The following is a 16,879-nucleotide window of genomic DNA, read 5'->3' as shown; positions in this document are numbered from 1 at the left end:
CCCCTGATCTGAGAATGGGGCAGAACTCCAGAGCACCAAGGTGACATACAATGGCTGCCCAGAATAGGAAGGTTACCACCACAGGATTGGAGACCATGTACATGACCTATGAATTGTGAGAAGCCTTAGAAATAAACATAGCTAGACATACATTCAGAATTCTGGTGATGATGTGGAAAATAAGCAATGGGGCGGGTTACTAACCCAGAGTCCCGGAAAGCCAAGTAAGGCCACGAAGCAGAACTCCCGTCTCGGGCTCCTCTCTAGCTATTACCATTGCAATCGCTAAGCTTCTTTGATGTCCAGAGTTCTGCATAGAAGCAATCCCCCAGTAGTCATCCATGACTTCAGCAGAAACAGAATCAAACTGTCCATTTATAAATCTGCACAAAGCACAAATGCTGCAAACAAACAGTGAACTGAGAGGCATTTTCACTAAGAACCAAGGCGACTGCATCCGAAAATACCACAAAGCATGTTCCAAACGACCAGCTTCACACTCAAATGCTTTTATAATCAACTGTTGTGTAAACAAAACTACTCACCAATCTTTACATGATTCCTATCTAAAAGAAATATTTAGGCTTACGTGAAGAATATTTCAGGTTCATGTCTTCAATCCCAGCATTTGAGAGGCTGAGGCAAGAAAACAGCTGTGAGCTCAAAGCTAGTCTGGACTACATATTGATTTCAAAGTCAGTCTGGATTAATAAATAAGACCCTGTCCCAAAATTAATTATAATTAATTCTAATCATCTTTAAATTTTGACCACTTTTAAGAGTTTTACCTCCAAACACTATGGTATGTCCTTGGCCAACAACGGTACCAGTCATTTGTTCTGTGGACACAGTGAAAACATCTTTTCTGTGCTTAGCCAACACTGTGTTCCTCAAAGGGAAAAATACCACACAAGTTGTCTGGGATGGTTCTGTGTTGGCTGCTGCCTGGAGATTCACAAAGAAAGACTGTATAAACATGAGCCTCCAGGCACAAATATCCGTCTGCACAGGATGTTAGCACCATTCCTCAATTCCTGCAGGGTCCTACTCTCTTACAAGTATAAATCTCTGATTGCCATTAACTGGGAAAGAGGGGAAAGGATGCAGAGGAGGATCCATCTCTCCTAAACCCAAACAAGGATCCTCTCTATCAGACCATCTGGAGGGGCTAAGAGGTTAACCCCATCAGGACTCTAAGTTGTTCCTGCGGAAACAAGCAAATTCCTCTCTTCCTGAACCTAGTCCTATCTAAGTCTTCCTTTGGATTTGATCCCCTGGTACTGGATTAATGACTCACTTCAGCCAATACCACTGAAGGGTGCTTTTGATGACGCACCTCAAGCACACATGGGACAAACTGGCAGAACAAATGCTCTCAGGATAATAAATCCTAAAACAGGCTTTCCTCCCCACCCTGGTCTGGTTCAAAATGAACAATCATTAAATCCAACACTTATCTTTCCCAGCTTTGACATACATAGTCACAATACACCTCAGCTATATTTTAATGCACAATTAATACTTAATATTTAATGTGATCTTTACAATTTCCTCTCTATCAGAATTTAACTCAATTCAATGACAGTAGATTTTCCAGAGGTTCTGTGTGGTTTGGATTTTTTTCATGGAGGTTTGTTAGTTCATTTGTTGTTCTGGATATCAAATCCACCCTTGTACGTGGACAGTGTCTTAGGTGGGGTCTCTATTGCTATGATAAACAACAGAACAGCGGCGATTTGGGGAGGAAAGGGTTTATTCCATTGTACACCTCTCAGGTCCCAATCTGTCACTCAAGAAGTAAGGGTAAGAACTGAAGGAGAAGCTATGGCGGAGTGCTGCTTACTGGCTTGCTCTTCATGGTTTTCTCAGCTTTTCTTATACAACTCTGGACCACCTGCACGGGGTGGCACCACCCACAATGGGCTGGGACCTCCCACATCAATCATTTATCAAGGAAACTCCTGAGAGGCTTTCCTATATGTGAACATCTTCTCAACTGAGAGTCCCTTTTCCCCAATGAGTCGAGCTTGTGTCAAGTGACACAATCCAGCCAGCACTAGGCCAGCATTCTACCATCAGTTATCAACTGGGGAATATTAGGTTAACCAGGTAAGGGCGAAGGGCCTAGAGTCAGACAATGTGCCGGTAATCCCATACACTGATCTCTTTTATGCCACTTGCTCCCGACTCATCAAGCCAGCCTCAGAGGATTCTTGTCAATATGTCACGGGACAGACTATGTAAGGCACTTGGCACATGAAGGTGACTTGTATTCCACAAATGTTCCTACAATTAGTCTTAAATAACAAAAGCATAGCAAACAATGGGAATGCAACTCATTACCATGTGGTATCTCTAAAGATAGTGCAGCATGGACAGCACCTTCCATCTGTATGTTTTACTCTCATTTTCTATCATTTAAATGCCAAGTGAGTTACTCTTAATTACTTTATATTAGGCCTTCCTAGCTATCTGTTCTCCTACCCTGCTGTGACTCTATTAATGTGGCCTCCTGAGATTGAATTCAAGAGACTAATGATCAACTATATAAAATTCCCTCCATACTAATTTTTAATGGCTTTCTACTGATAGACAATAACCTAAAATAAATTGGTTAATTTCTAGACCATGGAGCTGCTTCTACTAGGAATCCACTGAACTGTATTTGTTTTTCACCAGCTGTGTGGATAATAATATTCCATGACTTTTAAAGGTCCTGAGAGAATGAGGGGCTCATCCATACTCTCTCCTTTCTAGATCTCCCTGTGTTCTCAAATCCTCGTTTTAGCTTAGACAAAAGGGGTTAGAAAGACAATCAACTCATGACACAGATGCCACTCAACTAAATATTTAAGTATCAGAAGCCAAGCCGCTCTTAATAGGCCAAGGATGAGAAAAGGACAAAGGATGCAGCAATCCAGACAGATTTCTGCACAAGTCAGATGAGAATGGGCATTCACAAACCACCTACCAACGGCTCTCTTAAACTGCCCCTTGTTCGAACAAGAAGACAAGACTGGAATTCTACCACGGAATTTCACGAGAGTGGCAACTTCCCCCATGGTTCATTTCTTGTACAATGCCAATCGACCCAGCCAAGACTATGCCTTTTTAAAATAAATTTTAATAAATAAATATATATATATATTAAAATTTTTATTTATTTTGGTCTAAGTGAAACAACTCTGCACAGATTGCCTATTATTTCAGGATCTCTACAACTCAGACCAAACACAACTCCAAATTCTGCATTTATAATTACACTAGGTTTCGATTCTAGAGCAAGATGAAAGAGCCACACACTGTCCATTCTCTCCCCCAGGGGCAGCCATAAGCATAATATAACTCACAAGGCACCTTCTTCTTTCTCTTTTCCCCCCCTAGACAGGGTTTCTCTGCTTAACAGTCCTAGCTGTCCTGGAACTCACTCTGTAGACCCGGCTGGCCCTGAACTCACAAAGGTCCGCTTGCCTCTGCCTCCTGAGAGCTGGGATTAAAGGCGTGCGCCACCACTGCTTGTGAGGCAGCTTTTTGAGGGCTCTGCAACACACTGCAATGGCTCAGCAGACACAAAGACTAAAAGTGCAGGGACCACCACAGAAGCAGGGGCCCCATTTTACCCCGTAGACACTCCAAGTCCTGACATAAGGCCTGACCCAGACAGCAGGCCAGAGAGAGCAAACCAAACCCTCCAAGCTCTAGCTAGGGGAAGCTTCCCTTCCCAGGATGAAGCACTCTCACAGTGTGGCAGGCAGTAGCAACCAGGGTTACCTACAGCTCTGAGAAACAGGAACTTTCTGACACCTCAACAGAAGCAAACCACGGTTGGCTTTCTTCCTTGTCCTCCCTTCCTTGAGCAGTCACAGGAAACAACCTGTCCCATTTTAAAGCTCCACACTGGAGGCTGGGAATGAGACCAAGGAAGCCCCTATCAACTGACTGTCCTTGAGATTACCACTGTAGACTGAAAAATGAACATCCCTCCCTATAGGCTCACAGATTTGAACACTTGGCCCCCACCTGGCATCACTTCTTTGGAATATTGTGGAACCTTGCCTCACTGGGGCAAGTGGGTAGCTGAGGAAGGTGGGCCCTGAGGTTATAGAGCCAAGGCTTACTTCCTGTCTACGAGTTGTGCAGCCTGTTCCCCAGGTGAGGAGGGGAGACTCTGCAGTGCCCCAAGCCGTCTGCACCACAGGATGCTGCATCCTCTCCAAGAGCCAAGTAAACCTTCCTGTCCTCAAACTGCTTTACACAGGCATTTTGTCACAGTGACAACAACCAAAGTCAGATTCAAAGGCAATTCAAGAGAAAAACTACCTTCTCGGTAAACAGCGAAATAGTCCTCAGACCCTGACTAAGGAAAAAGGAACCTTGATCTTATGTCAGCATTAAAACCAAAGTAAATCATTATTTATACAGTTGTAAGCTGTAAAACTATGAAAGTTCCTGAAGAAAATATAAAGGCAAAATTTCATAACCTTGTAGTAATAACCCAAAGAATTACTCTGGACACTTATCCCCAAAACAAGTCTTTAAAAAGGGGGGGGGGGGGTGGGACAAATCATACTTCTTCAAACTTCCTCTCTGAAAAACAAAAAGATACTATTAAGAATATGCAAAAATAAGGGTGGGAGGAGGGGGAGGGAAATGGGAGGCTGGGAGGAGGCGGAAACTTTTTTTTTCCTTTTCTCAATAAAAAAAAGAATATGCAAAAATATAGCTGGGTGTGACTGTACTTTTATAATATAAATATAAACATGACTTTAATCCCAGCATTTGGGAGGCAGGGGTAGGTGGTTCTCTGTAAATTTAAGATCTCAAGGTCAGCCTGGTCTACAGTGAATTCCATGACAGCCAGAGCTACATAGTGAGACCCTGCTTCAAAAAACCAAAGCCCATCCAACCCCCTAAAAAAGAGTATGTAGCTCTCTTTTCCTCAGGCTGCCGAGAAGATGGCATGTTCTGCTTGGAGAAACTGGCAAGGAAAAACTCCCTGGGTACTACAAAAACATCGGTCTGGGCTTCAAAACACCTAAGGAGGCCATCGAGGGCACCTACATTGACAAGAAATGCCCGTTCACTGGCAATGTCTCCATCCAAGGTCAGATCCTGTCCGGTGTCATGACCAAGATGAAGATGCAGAGGACCATTGTCATCCGCGGGGACTATCTTCATTACATCCGAAAGTACAATTGCTTTGAGAAACACCACAAGAACATGTCTGTGCACCTGTCCCCGTTTCAGGGATGTACAGATCGGCGACACTGTCACTGTGGGAGAGTGCAGGCCCCTGAGCAAGACTGCGTTTCAATGTGCTCAAGGTCACTAAGGCTGCTGGCACCAAGAAACAGTTTCAGAAGTTCTGAGAGTGCAGTCCAGCTCCCTAGAACAAATAAAGTTATTTTCTGGCTCACCAGGGGGAAAAAAAGAGTATGAAAAAATAAATTAAACACTAGAAAAAATATATGCAAATCATATACAATAAAGCACTCAGGACTTGTTTTTAAAAGTCCTCTGGTGAGCCAGCCCCAGGGAACGGTGCAACGAGAGCGCCAACCCTACATTCTTGTCCTATGACTTCCACATGTTAGCTGTGACACACAAGACACACACCTTCCCCACCAAACACAGCATACATGCACATGTGTGCATGCACAAACACAATAGATAAAAATTTAAAAGAAGTTCTCTGAAAACTCAACAAGAAATGTAACAAATTAATTATAAACTGGGCAAAGGAAATACAATGACACACTTTACAGCAAAGGACATATACAAACAGCAAGAAGACTGTGAAGCAAAGTGTCCACTCATCAGCCCTCAGGGAACTAAAACATCATTACGTGTCCACTAACACAGCTAAATGGCAACACTCTGGCAAGGCCACATGCCAATGAGGATGCTGAGTAGCTGCAGCTCATGCACACTGTGATATGAATGAATATGCACAATGGCGTGGCCACTCTGGAAAACAGGGTACGTGTGCAAGGTCCTAAAGTGTTAAATGCAGGTAAAAATGGTACATATACCTATTTTCCAAACTATGTGGGATGATGAGGGAGGAGAATCACTTCAGTCAAAACTGAGGCCAACCTGAGCAACATGTAAGAATTCATCTTCAATAATAAACTGTATACCAACAGCATAGTCTGATAATCCCACTTCTGGGCAATTATCCAATAGAAATAAAAAAGTATAGCTCTATATAAAGACTTATACACAAATGTTCATAATAAACTGATTTGTTAAACTCAAAAACTGCAACACCCCAAATGCCCCTCAGTGAGCTGCTGGATGAGCACCCCTCAGCACATGACAATGGGGATCCGACAGTGGGAGAAGCCAGCAACTCAGGGGACTCTCAGACGTTAAGAACAAAAGAAAGCTGCTTCCGACACTGATCCACACAATGAACCCTCCTAAAGGGAAAGTACAGGGAAACAGGATCAGCAGTGGCTGCTGCGGGACAAGGAATGGACACCCACAGACCTAGAGCCGGGGAGGGTCAAGGACTGTTCCACAATCACACGTCATCCATGGACTATACATCAAAGGAAAAGGACAACTATATTTCATGTTAATTTTTTTAACCAACATGAAACATATCAAATGAACTGATACAAATACTGTACTGTGTTTTGCCACAGAAACCGATTCTAGGTTAATGGAAAATGTACAAACAAAGCGTTACTAGAACAAGGTAACTTATGAAATACTTTAACAGGTATCTTCAGATCATTTCTCTACAAAGCCAGCTGCTCACCCACAAAATCCAGCTGCTGAATAGCAAGCATCCGACCGTCAACAGGCTCCACAGTAGCCATGGACCTGGCTCTGGCCTTGGGCTGATGCTACAAGCAGGAACCCAGATGCAGGGGCTCAGAGACATCCAGCAGTGTTCACTAGAAGTCATCCACCTGTGTCCCCCAATGACTTTACACAACTCCCCGTCCTCAACATGCAGCCACATGCGTGCCCAAGCTCACCATGCTACCTCCAAGGTGGGACAGAAACCAATTCCCATTCTACATCAGGAGTTGGCTTCTAAAATTGGTTCCTAAAACAGCTCTCTGCAGTCTGCCAAAATATTATTAGCCTACCACTTCTATAAAGTATCAATTACTGAATTATCTTTTTACTTTTTCAGGCAAAACCAGTAACGACCAGTAAAAGGGTGGCACAGGAACACTCTCAGCTTGCCTTCAGCCTGTTCTCTGGCCTTTTCAAGCACATCATACATACACACCGCGCACCTGCAGGAAATATCCACGGATGTGTACTATGCAAAGCATTTTTAATAAAACTTTTATTGTAATGGAGCAGCTATGAGGAACCTTATTTTTCTCCCATTGTTCTCTCTCCCAAAAGTTTCCAATACCAAAACCTACAGACCACGAGGGTGCTCCCAGCTTCCTCTTCTAACATGGCTATTGGGCTCCTTTTTAATTCTCTAAGGAAAATCTACCTTTTGAAGTGACCACTTTCACGTTTCCCAGCACTTCCACCAAGAACAAGATCAGGGAGGCAGAACACACTAAGCTTCCCCATAACACTATCCTCACAAATCCTATGACAGTAGTTTAGTCACAAACATAAGGAATGGCTGCTTCTTAGTCAGGACCTGGCTTAAGAACTGCACAGGGACACGTGAGTAGCTAACAGTCCCACCTTGACTAGAACAAGGCAAGCCGAACTACACCACTCTCCAAAGAGGCCCCTCTCCAGGCATACTGGCTGCAGGGCTGGGGCGTTTTAGAGTCTGGTCCTTAAAGGCTGTGTCTTCCTCCCATCCTAACAGTAAAATCAGTACAAAGATAAAAAGGAAAACTTAGAAAGCAAACTGCTTTACCACAGTCTACATGTCTCAGCTAACTGGATGCCCTCTTTTCAAAATAAATTCATTAAAAAAAAAAAAGAGTGAGGCGGAGAGGAAAGACTTAGTGGGGAGGGAAAAGAGGTGCAGGTGCATGCAGGTTCCTGCAGAGCCAGAGGTGTTGGTCCCCTGGAGTTAGTGGTGAGCTGCCCCACCTGTGACTGAACTAAGATCCTCTGCAGGGGTAACTGCTGAGCTGGCTCTCCAGGCCCAGCACTGGATTTTCTTAGGCAGAATTCACTTCCTGGTTAACTCCATGCTTCATACCAGCTTACCCTGGGAGAAGACTCAGCTCTGCCAAATTTTTACAGCTCATTTGTGTTTGCATTATCAACTTTATGCTCACTCCACGGTCCTCCTTTGTAGTTTTAATTAAAACTAGTTAACATACTCTTCAAATCTGTATAGGGAGCTGCGTGGGTGGCATATTACAGTGGGCAGAAAGCAACCGGGGAATTAGAGTCCCTCTGCACTGGACAGGACAGTCCCACACCCGCCAGGGAGTGTGCTCCATCTGCAATCCCTGTCTTCGGGCACAGGCCCAGGAGGCTCCATTTTAATATTAAAAAAGTCAGCTCCTGGCCCATGACAGTTTGACTTCCATGACACAAACACAGCCTGAATTCGGAAGACCCGTCCTTTCTGCTGATCTCTGCCAGGCCTTTGGCTATTGGCGACACGCGTGTGGGCAGCAGAGCAGTGTGCTGGGCTAAGCCATCAACAGCCATGCTTGATTGCCCTTGGTCTGTGGTGAGGTGGAGGGACACCTGTGTTAGTCCAGGTCCTCTCATTTCCCACTACAGCAGAAAGCTTATCCAATGAATGACCTCATTCTGGAAACCAGCTCTGATAGGGTTTCTGTCTCAAGCTTCTTCCCCTCCCCTCACTCTGGCTGCACAGCCACCTCCCTAGCACTGTCAAAGTGTTCTTCAGGAAGGTCCCGCAATTACCCCATCTCTATGACAGACTGCCACCAGGTGACAACTCCCGCCATCTTCTCTCCATACCTACCTTGCTATAAGAAGCCCGGAAGTAACAAGAACAGAAAGAACAGGAAAATGAGAATCAGAAAACTAGGAACAGACAAGTTGTTCGGGGACGTCTACTTCTACAGTGTACATATTTCTACTTCACTCCATTTCTCTTGGTTATTATGACCATCAATAACCACTATAAATGTCCAATAAGAATTTGGTTTAAAAAAATTACTTTTAAATTTAGAAATATATAATATATACATTATAAGTTATAATACCCTTATAATACAGATGAAAAATAATGTTTTGTATCTACATTTAATTTTAAAAGGTAATTTTCTTTACATATTTAATCACAAATAATGACAAAGGCTAAAAGAATAATTTGTTTGTTTTTATTCTTGTTGTCTTGATATGCCATTCTAAACTCAACCTTCTACAACAATCAAATTCAAAGGCCTCTTTTTAAAGTTTTCAACCACCCATTAGTGTAACAAAGACAATGAAGTCATTAGAAAAGTAATACCCATTTGAATTAAAGTGGCAATTAGAACATTTAAAATAGGTGCCACAGTCAGGCATAGCCCAAGCCTTTAATCCCAACATCCAAGCCTTTAATCCCTGCACTCAGAGGCAAAAAGGCTGGTGAATCTCAGTAATTCGGAGCCAGCTAGGTCTACATAGTAAGTTCCAGGCCAACGAGGGCTACACAGAGACCCTGACTCAAATAAATAACAAAAACAAAAATAAAGTAAGTACAACATACGGTCTCAGAGCCGTCGGAAAACTGTTTTGAAGAACTGGGATCGCGGCATGCACATAAGCTGTGTGTTCTCTACTTTAGCATCACAAAGCATGTACCTTTCTGTTTCATTTAATGTTCTTCAAGCATCAAAAACTGATGCTTCTCAGCATGGCTGACATTCCCCTACATGTATAGGTGACAAATTAGCTATTCTGTACTATTAACATAGACTCGATGAAATTTTTATTCTAAAAGGTGATAAACAGGGCCAAAGAGATGGATCGGCAGTCAAGAGCACTGGCTGCTCTTCCAGAGGACCTGGATTCATTTCCCAGCACCCACATGGCAGCTCACAACAGTTCTTAACTCCAGTTCCAAGGGATCTATCACCCTTTTCTGGCCTTCACGTGCAATGTATGAACTTGGTGCACAGACATATATGCAGGCAAACATTTACACACTTAAATTATTTTTAAAGTGATAAACATTGTTGAACGCAATCTTTTTTTTTTTTTTTTTTTTGGTTTTTCGAGACAGGGTTTCTCTGTAGCTTTGGTGCCCGTCCTGGAACTAGCTCTTGCAGACCAGGCTGGCCTCTAACTCCCAGAGATCTGCCTGCTTCTGCCTCCCAAGTGCTGGGATTAAAGGCGTGCGCCACCACCGCCCGGCCTGTTGAATGTAATCTTAAGGAAGTAGGAAGGAAGGAGAGAAGCAATGAAGGAAGGAGGAAAGGGGCAGGTATAAAATGAAGTCTTACGGGGAATCTTTAAAGGATGTTTTAAAAGTTTTTGAACATACCCAGATTATTCTTTACACAGTGCATGTAAAAAATGAACTTCAACAAATAAATATGGATAGTTCATTGTGAGAATGAAAGGTTCTGCTTAGGCAGAGGCCATAACCAGGACCTCGGGTGTATCTTGTACATTTCTTTAGATGTCAGGATGCTACACACTCATGCACTCAGCTTTTATCTGAAAGGCCAAGCTTATCCATGAGTAAGTCCTCTGGAAACACCATCAGAACTTAGAGCTTCCCTTCCTGTGAGCGAGACATACAAACGCAGACTGGAAGAAGAGAGCTGACAGTCTTTACCAACGTCTGTTTGCCACAAAATGTTCATACACAACATGACTGAACACATCTTAATGGAATTTTTGGAGAACTTATTTGATGAGGTTTTTTATATTTAGCATATTTCTGTGGAAAAAAATAACACTAATTTAAAGCAAATAATATATAATTTTAATAACATAACAAATATAAAATCACTGACAAAAACAGGCTGTTAACAAACAAAACTTACCCTTAGTCAACACTCAACTCACCCAGCTGACCCCAAAGGCCATGCACCTGGCATTCTACATGTTTGGAGTGTCATGAATGACATGGCGCCGTCACAAAGGGTAGCTCTACTACTGGGCAAGCTGCAATGGTGTTCTCAGTCTAAAAGGCATCTATTAACACTTGGTGTGCATGTAAACTTTGGCATAGGCACTCCCAGAACTTAAAAACACATATTAGTGCTTAACACAGACTGATTGCAAGCCACCTCCAACCAGCAAATCCTGCCTAGTCTCCTTTACTCGGCCTCTAAGACTCAACTCCAGGCTTGGTCTCCACCCTCTTCTTTTTTCTATCTGAATTTAGTCATCTGAAGACCTGATCAATTACCAAAGCTTCAAACAGCACCCATGTAGCCAAAAACAATCTAGCATATGCATCACTTACTAGAACACACATTCCCTAAGTCTAGACATGCTCCATTCAGCAGAGCAGTGATCACCACCACACGCAGCCATGAGGGCAACCAACTGTGCTGACCCTGGCTCCTAGTTCCTAATTCCATTCTATAGCTATGGAACAGCAATGTTGCTTCCTGTGTATTTCCTCAGTATGCCCCGCCTCCTCACTTTCAAACGTGAGTTCTGGAGGGCGGGTACTTGCTTTATTGATAGTTCCAACTCCAGAGCCCAAAGCAGTCTCTGGCAAGTAGTAAGGCCTTAATTCACACTGTGGAATGGAAGAAAAAAATTCCTAAAATGTTCATGCCTCCGGGAAGTTTTGCACATTTAATTAGAGAGTAAGAAATATGTTCCAACCCCTTAACAACATCCACAGTTTGAGAGCAAGCAGACCACTACCCCACAACACAGACTACCACTGCCTCACATGGTAGATGCAGACCACAATGTCTAGAAAGTTCCTACCGCTGACGCAAGATCTTAAGATTCAGAGCTCTGATACAAATCCTCAAAGACCACAAGCAGCCCACCAAGCAGCTACCTAGCTGGCCTCCACTCCTTTTGCTGTGTACAAAATGGTGTTTGTACATTAATTTATCTGCACTGTATCTGTGCGTGTGTGTGTGTGTGTGCGAGCACACGCATGTGCTCATGCACGCCAGTGTACACACACAGGTGTGTAGGGGCCATGATGGGCATGTGGAGGTCAAAGTAAAACGTGTAGCAGTCAGTTCTCTCTGTCTTGTGAGTCTCAGAGACTGACAGGCTTAGCAGCAAGCTTCTTTATTGTACAACTGAGCCATCTCCTCAGCCCACAAGATTCTCAAAAGCAGCTTAAGAACTGAATTAATGTGTTTTCTTTTGGGTTGTATAAGAATACACAGCAAAAGGCTTCCTGTAACATCCTCATGTGTTACACAACCAGATGAAAACTCAGAACTAGTTTGAAAGCAGCTGAGGTACCAGACAGTGTTTCATGGCAAAAAGAAACATGAAGTCAACTTGTTCCATTGTCAAACCCCTAATTCACTGAGAAAGCTGTTTGCTGTGGACCTCATAAACTCATCACTGGTCTGTAATCTGGCACACGGCATTGGGTTTGATACTTCTACTCAAAGGTGTTCCATAAAATCATCAACATCAGCCCCACCTAGAAGCTCTAAAGTCAACATCCACCCAGGTGAAAAGCATCATCCCAGGAGCTATCAACTGCCAGCCTTATTTGGTTGTGAGAAAGGGTCATCTGTGCCCAGGATGACCTGGAGCCACATGTAAATGTCACAGCAGCTGGCCATGGTCAGTCTAAAGGCTCTGCTCTCTACACATGTCCTAACACCTCTTGCCTGAGCCCCAATGGCAAACTGAAAGGGTCTTCCAGGAACCACTGCCCTACTGAGTGAGGCAGGGTAACTTAGGTCCTTGAACCTGTCTTAAATGCAAGACATAGGGAAAGGGAAAAGGAAGGGAGGAGAGGGTAAGGGAAAGGAGCTGGCAGGAGGGGCACTTCTTTGTCTTGGAACTGTTATGTGGCCTAGCCTGCCTCTGGCTTGATCCCCCTGCACAGCTGGATGCTAAGATCAGAGGTGTACATGACCACGGCCAGCTGAAATACACAGCTTTGGCTCTGTGAGCTCTCTGGGAGGGAGACAGGTAGGAAGACTTGACAGAAAACCAAAGAGAAATAACACAAGAAAATGGAGACAGTACTGACACTCACAGTTTGTGCACAGCTTGTGTGCAGACTGAACCCACCTCTACACCTGAGAAACAACCAGGTGCAACAGGCTGGACAAGGTTCTGGGAAATAACTCTGCGGAACTGAGGGAAGGGACAGTCTGAGAAAGGGGGAGGTGATAGGCAGGATTTTCCAGAACATTTCAGAATCAGCAAGTGCACTGCTGTGAGAGAATGCTCTTGTACACTGTAAAGATTTGTCACTCCCATTGGTTTAATAAAACAATGATTGGGAGGCAGTGGCAGGCAGATCTCTGTGAATTCAAGACCAGCCTGGTCTACAGAGCAAGTTCCAGAACAGCCAAAGTTACACGGAGAAACCCCGTCTTGAAAAACAAAAACAAAGCAAAACAAAAAATAAAATAAAATGCTGATTGGCCAGTAGCCAGGCTAGTCAGGGACTTCCAGACTAAGAGAATTCTGGGAAGAAAGAAGGCAGAGATGCAGTCACCAGACAGACGCAAAGGAAGCAAGATGAGAATGCCTCCCTGAGAAAAGATGCCAGTTGGGTGGTGGTGGCGCACACCTTTAATCCCAGCACTCGGGAGGCAGAGGCAGGTGGATCTCTGTGAGTTTGAGGCCAGCCTGGTCTACAAGAGCTAGTGCCAGGACAGACTCCAAAGCTACAAGAAACCCTGTCTCAGAAAAACTAAAAAAAAAAGAAGAAAAAAAAAAAAAAGAAAGAAAAGATGCCAAGGCATGTGGCTAAACACAGTTAAGAATTATGGGTTATTTTAAGTTGTAAGAGGTAGTTAGTAATAAGTCTGAGCAATAGGCCAGTTTATAATTAACATAAGCCGCTGTGTGGTTATTTGGAACTTAACAGCTGTGGGACCCGGCAGGACAGAAACTTCCATCTACAGTGCACAAGGCTTACTAAAGGGAACTGACCAAGAGAGAGATGATGTAAGGATAGGACACTTAGCTTCATGAAAAGAGTAACAGCTACAGATTAAAAGAGAGTGCTGGGTTCATCTAAAATGAATCAGCAGCCCTGCACGAAAACAAGACTCAGAAAGACACTGGTTTTGAGAACTGCGAAGCTGGAAGTTCCCATGGTGGAACTTTACCCTTTGTCCTCTAGGCTAACACTCACTTCATATTTCTTAATCCTCCATGTTTGCACTGCAGAAGACTTGGGAGCTTTCTACTTACATACTGCAGCAATACCTTCATTTGTTCATTCCATTTGGGTGGCGGTTTTGTTTTGTTTTGTTTTTTTTAAGACAGGGTTTCTCTATATAACCATCCTGACTATCCTGAAACTTACTTTGTAGATCAGGCTGGCTTCATACTAAGATTCACCTGCCTCTGCCTCCCAAGTACTGGAATTAAAGGCATGTGCCACCAGCAGCCAACCAGCCAGCTTGGGTGCTTGTTTTTAAAAGGTTTGAGCTTCCCAAGCAGAAACCATAGCTTTCAGTATTTTGCATGCCCTCAGACCTAGAATAGCACTCATTGTAAAAGTCACCCTACAAATATCACAGATGCATTTACAGAGAATAGAAACTGATTACAGGAGATTCCCTGTAACACACAAAGCACACCTACCTACTCCAGTATTACTCATCTGTCATACATGCCAGGCACTGTTTGCAGCACTTCCCATATACTAACCTTCAGAGTCCCCACATACTGCTTGCATAATCATTGTCAATTCTGCAGATGATGTACATGGTGTTAAGCAACTCGCCAAAGTCAGAAAGTTGGTGAAGGCAAGATCTACACCCATAGAGCGAGGTGTCAGTTAACATGAAGCCTCATGGACACATGCCCACCCTTTGCACCCAGCCTGCTCAGCATTATATGACGCATTTGCAAACGAAAGGGCCAGGTTTCAGTGCCTCAGTTCTCCACCTGTGGCAGCTATCACACACTTGCTGAAAGTCTAACAATGCAAACCACAACTCACTTTCTTAAAATCACACACGCACACACAAACCACAGGATTTCGCTATGCTCCTAGATTAGATTTGGGTTTTGCATGCTGTTTTTATAGAAAGTGCATCAATCTGCACTCTGCATTAAACGTGACATTATTAAGTACACACAAACAAAGGAGTCTCAAAAGCCTGGTCTACAAGAGCTAGTTCCAGGACAGACTCCAAAACCACAGAGAAACCCTGTCTCGAAAAACCAAAAAAAAAAAAAAAAAAAAAAAAAAAATAGTTCACTATAAACTAACTGGTCAGAGGCCAGAGAAGTGGCTCTCAGTGTTCAAAAGCACTTGTTACTCTTGCAGAGGACCCAAACTCAGTTCCCAGTACCCAAATCAGATGGCTCACAACCATCTACAACTCTAATTCCAGGGGATCCAAGGACTAGCCTCCAGTCCACATAGACGGAAAGACACACACACACACACACACACACACACACACACACACATATAATTGAAATAAATCCTTTTAAAAAAATGAAAGAAAAAAGCCAACATGCCTAAGACTATAAATACCCATGTTTGTCAAAAGTCGTGATGAACACTAAGCAAAAGAAACACCATTACTGAAAAAAAGCATTTAATTTAGTTAATAATGAACACAAATATCTAGTTAAGGCACCATCTGCAGGGTTAAATACATAAACTGTAAAATAACCCTGCTAAGAGGACATAATTAGAACAGTGAATTTTATTACCTCTGCCTTCAACCAAGTTCTACTAAGCTATTGTTTATCCCAGCAAATGAGGAGCAGCCTGGGAACTGTCCCAGTTTCTCTGAGAGTTATCAACTAAAGCTAATGTTTCCTGAGAGAGGATTGTGCTTTGATTGGTCCTTAGCTGCCCAGCACCCTGGCCACTCCCTAAGATACTGCTCAGAGAGCAATGGCAGCGTGTGCAATGCCAGCTCTGAGATGTCACCAGAGCATCCATGCTGCTGTCCCTGTACTTACTTGCATGATCTCCCCCGCAAGGGTAAAAATGAGTTTCACCTTGAAGTCTAATGGACCAGCACGGTAACAAAGAGGAGCTAGCTCTAGTAGCTGCCCTGCTTTCCTCCTGTCCAGTATTGTTGTTTGTCTTCCAATACCCAAGCAGCATGGGAAGGACCTTGGACATCCGTTCTTGTTATCACATGTGGGGTTCCCCCTTCTCCCCTAAAGCACCTCAGAATCAACTGCATGAAGTATTATCTGTTTATCAATACTTCTGGAGACACCAAAAAGCACCTCAGAACTGACTGGCTGGAGAACTCTGGTTCCACATTAACCTGTCAGCTACTGTAACATGGGGAAAAAACGCAAATGGTAGGAGGCCCAGACACCACTAATAGAACTACAACCAAAGAGTAGCACTCTGCCCACGACAGAGCTGATTAAAAAACACATCACATTAGAACAGGCTAAATAATGCCATCAATTTGATGCTTCAAATTCAACAACCATGGCCACCCCAGCAGCGGCTCATTGAGTAGTCCACCAAACCACATGCTGGGACACAAGCATGCAACACCTTGCCCCGTTCCACTCAACTTCCTAAAGCAGGACTAAGTTCTCAGTTCTTCCAGGTCAGCTAAGGAGAACAAGCGTGCATAAATAAGACATCTCTCTATCTGATGCCGCACATGCACACCGCGTCCTCCGTCCTGTGCTGTCTTCCTATCATTGGCTTCATTACAACAGAAAGCCCAGTTCACAAAAGGGTCACTCAGTTTTCAACAGAATGCTGTTTTAGTAAGGGAGCCACCACCTCTCTCCCTGCCCCTGCAGAAAGAAAGAAAGAAAGAAAGAAAGAAAGAAAGAAAGAAAGAAAGAAAGAAAGAAAGAAAGAAAGAAAGAAAGAAAGAAAGAAAGAAAGAAAGAA

At 43.6% G+C, this 16,879-nt stretch overlaps 1 protein-coding gene and 1 pseudogene across 6 annotated transcripts in view; one reads left to right on the top strand and one right to left on the bottom strand.

The window, feature by feature from the left end:
* LOC101986890 overlaps positions 1-5,369 on the top strand; it is a 67,397-nt pseudogene extending 62,028 nt beyond the window's left edge.
* Positions 1-16,879, bottom strand: part of Sipa1l1 (signal induced proliferation associated 1 like 1) — a 287,022-nt gene that overhangs the window by 171,844 nt on the left and 98,299 nt on the right. The gene's annotated exons all lie outside the window — the stretch shown is intronic.

The sequence above is a fragment of the Microtus ochrogaster genome, chromosome 1 (assembly GCF_000317375.1).
Source record: "Microtus ochrogaster isolate Prairie Vole_2 chromosome 1, MicOch1.0, whole genome shotgun sequence".
Classification (NCBI taxonomy): Eukaryota; Metazoa; Chordata; class Mammalia; order Rodentia; family Cricetidae; genus Microtus; species Microtus ochrogaster.
The sequence above is the reverse complement of the archived record's forward strand: the minus strand, read 5'-3'. Positions and strand labels throughout refer to the sequence as shown.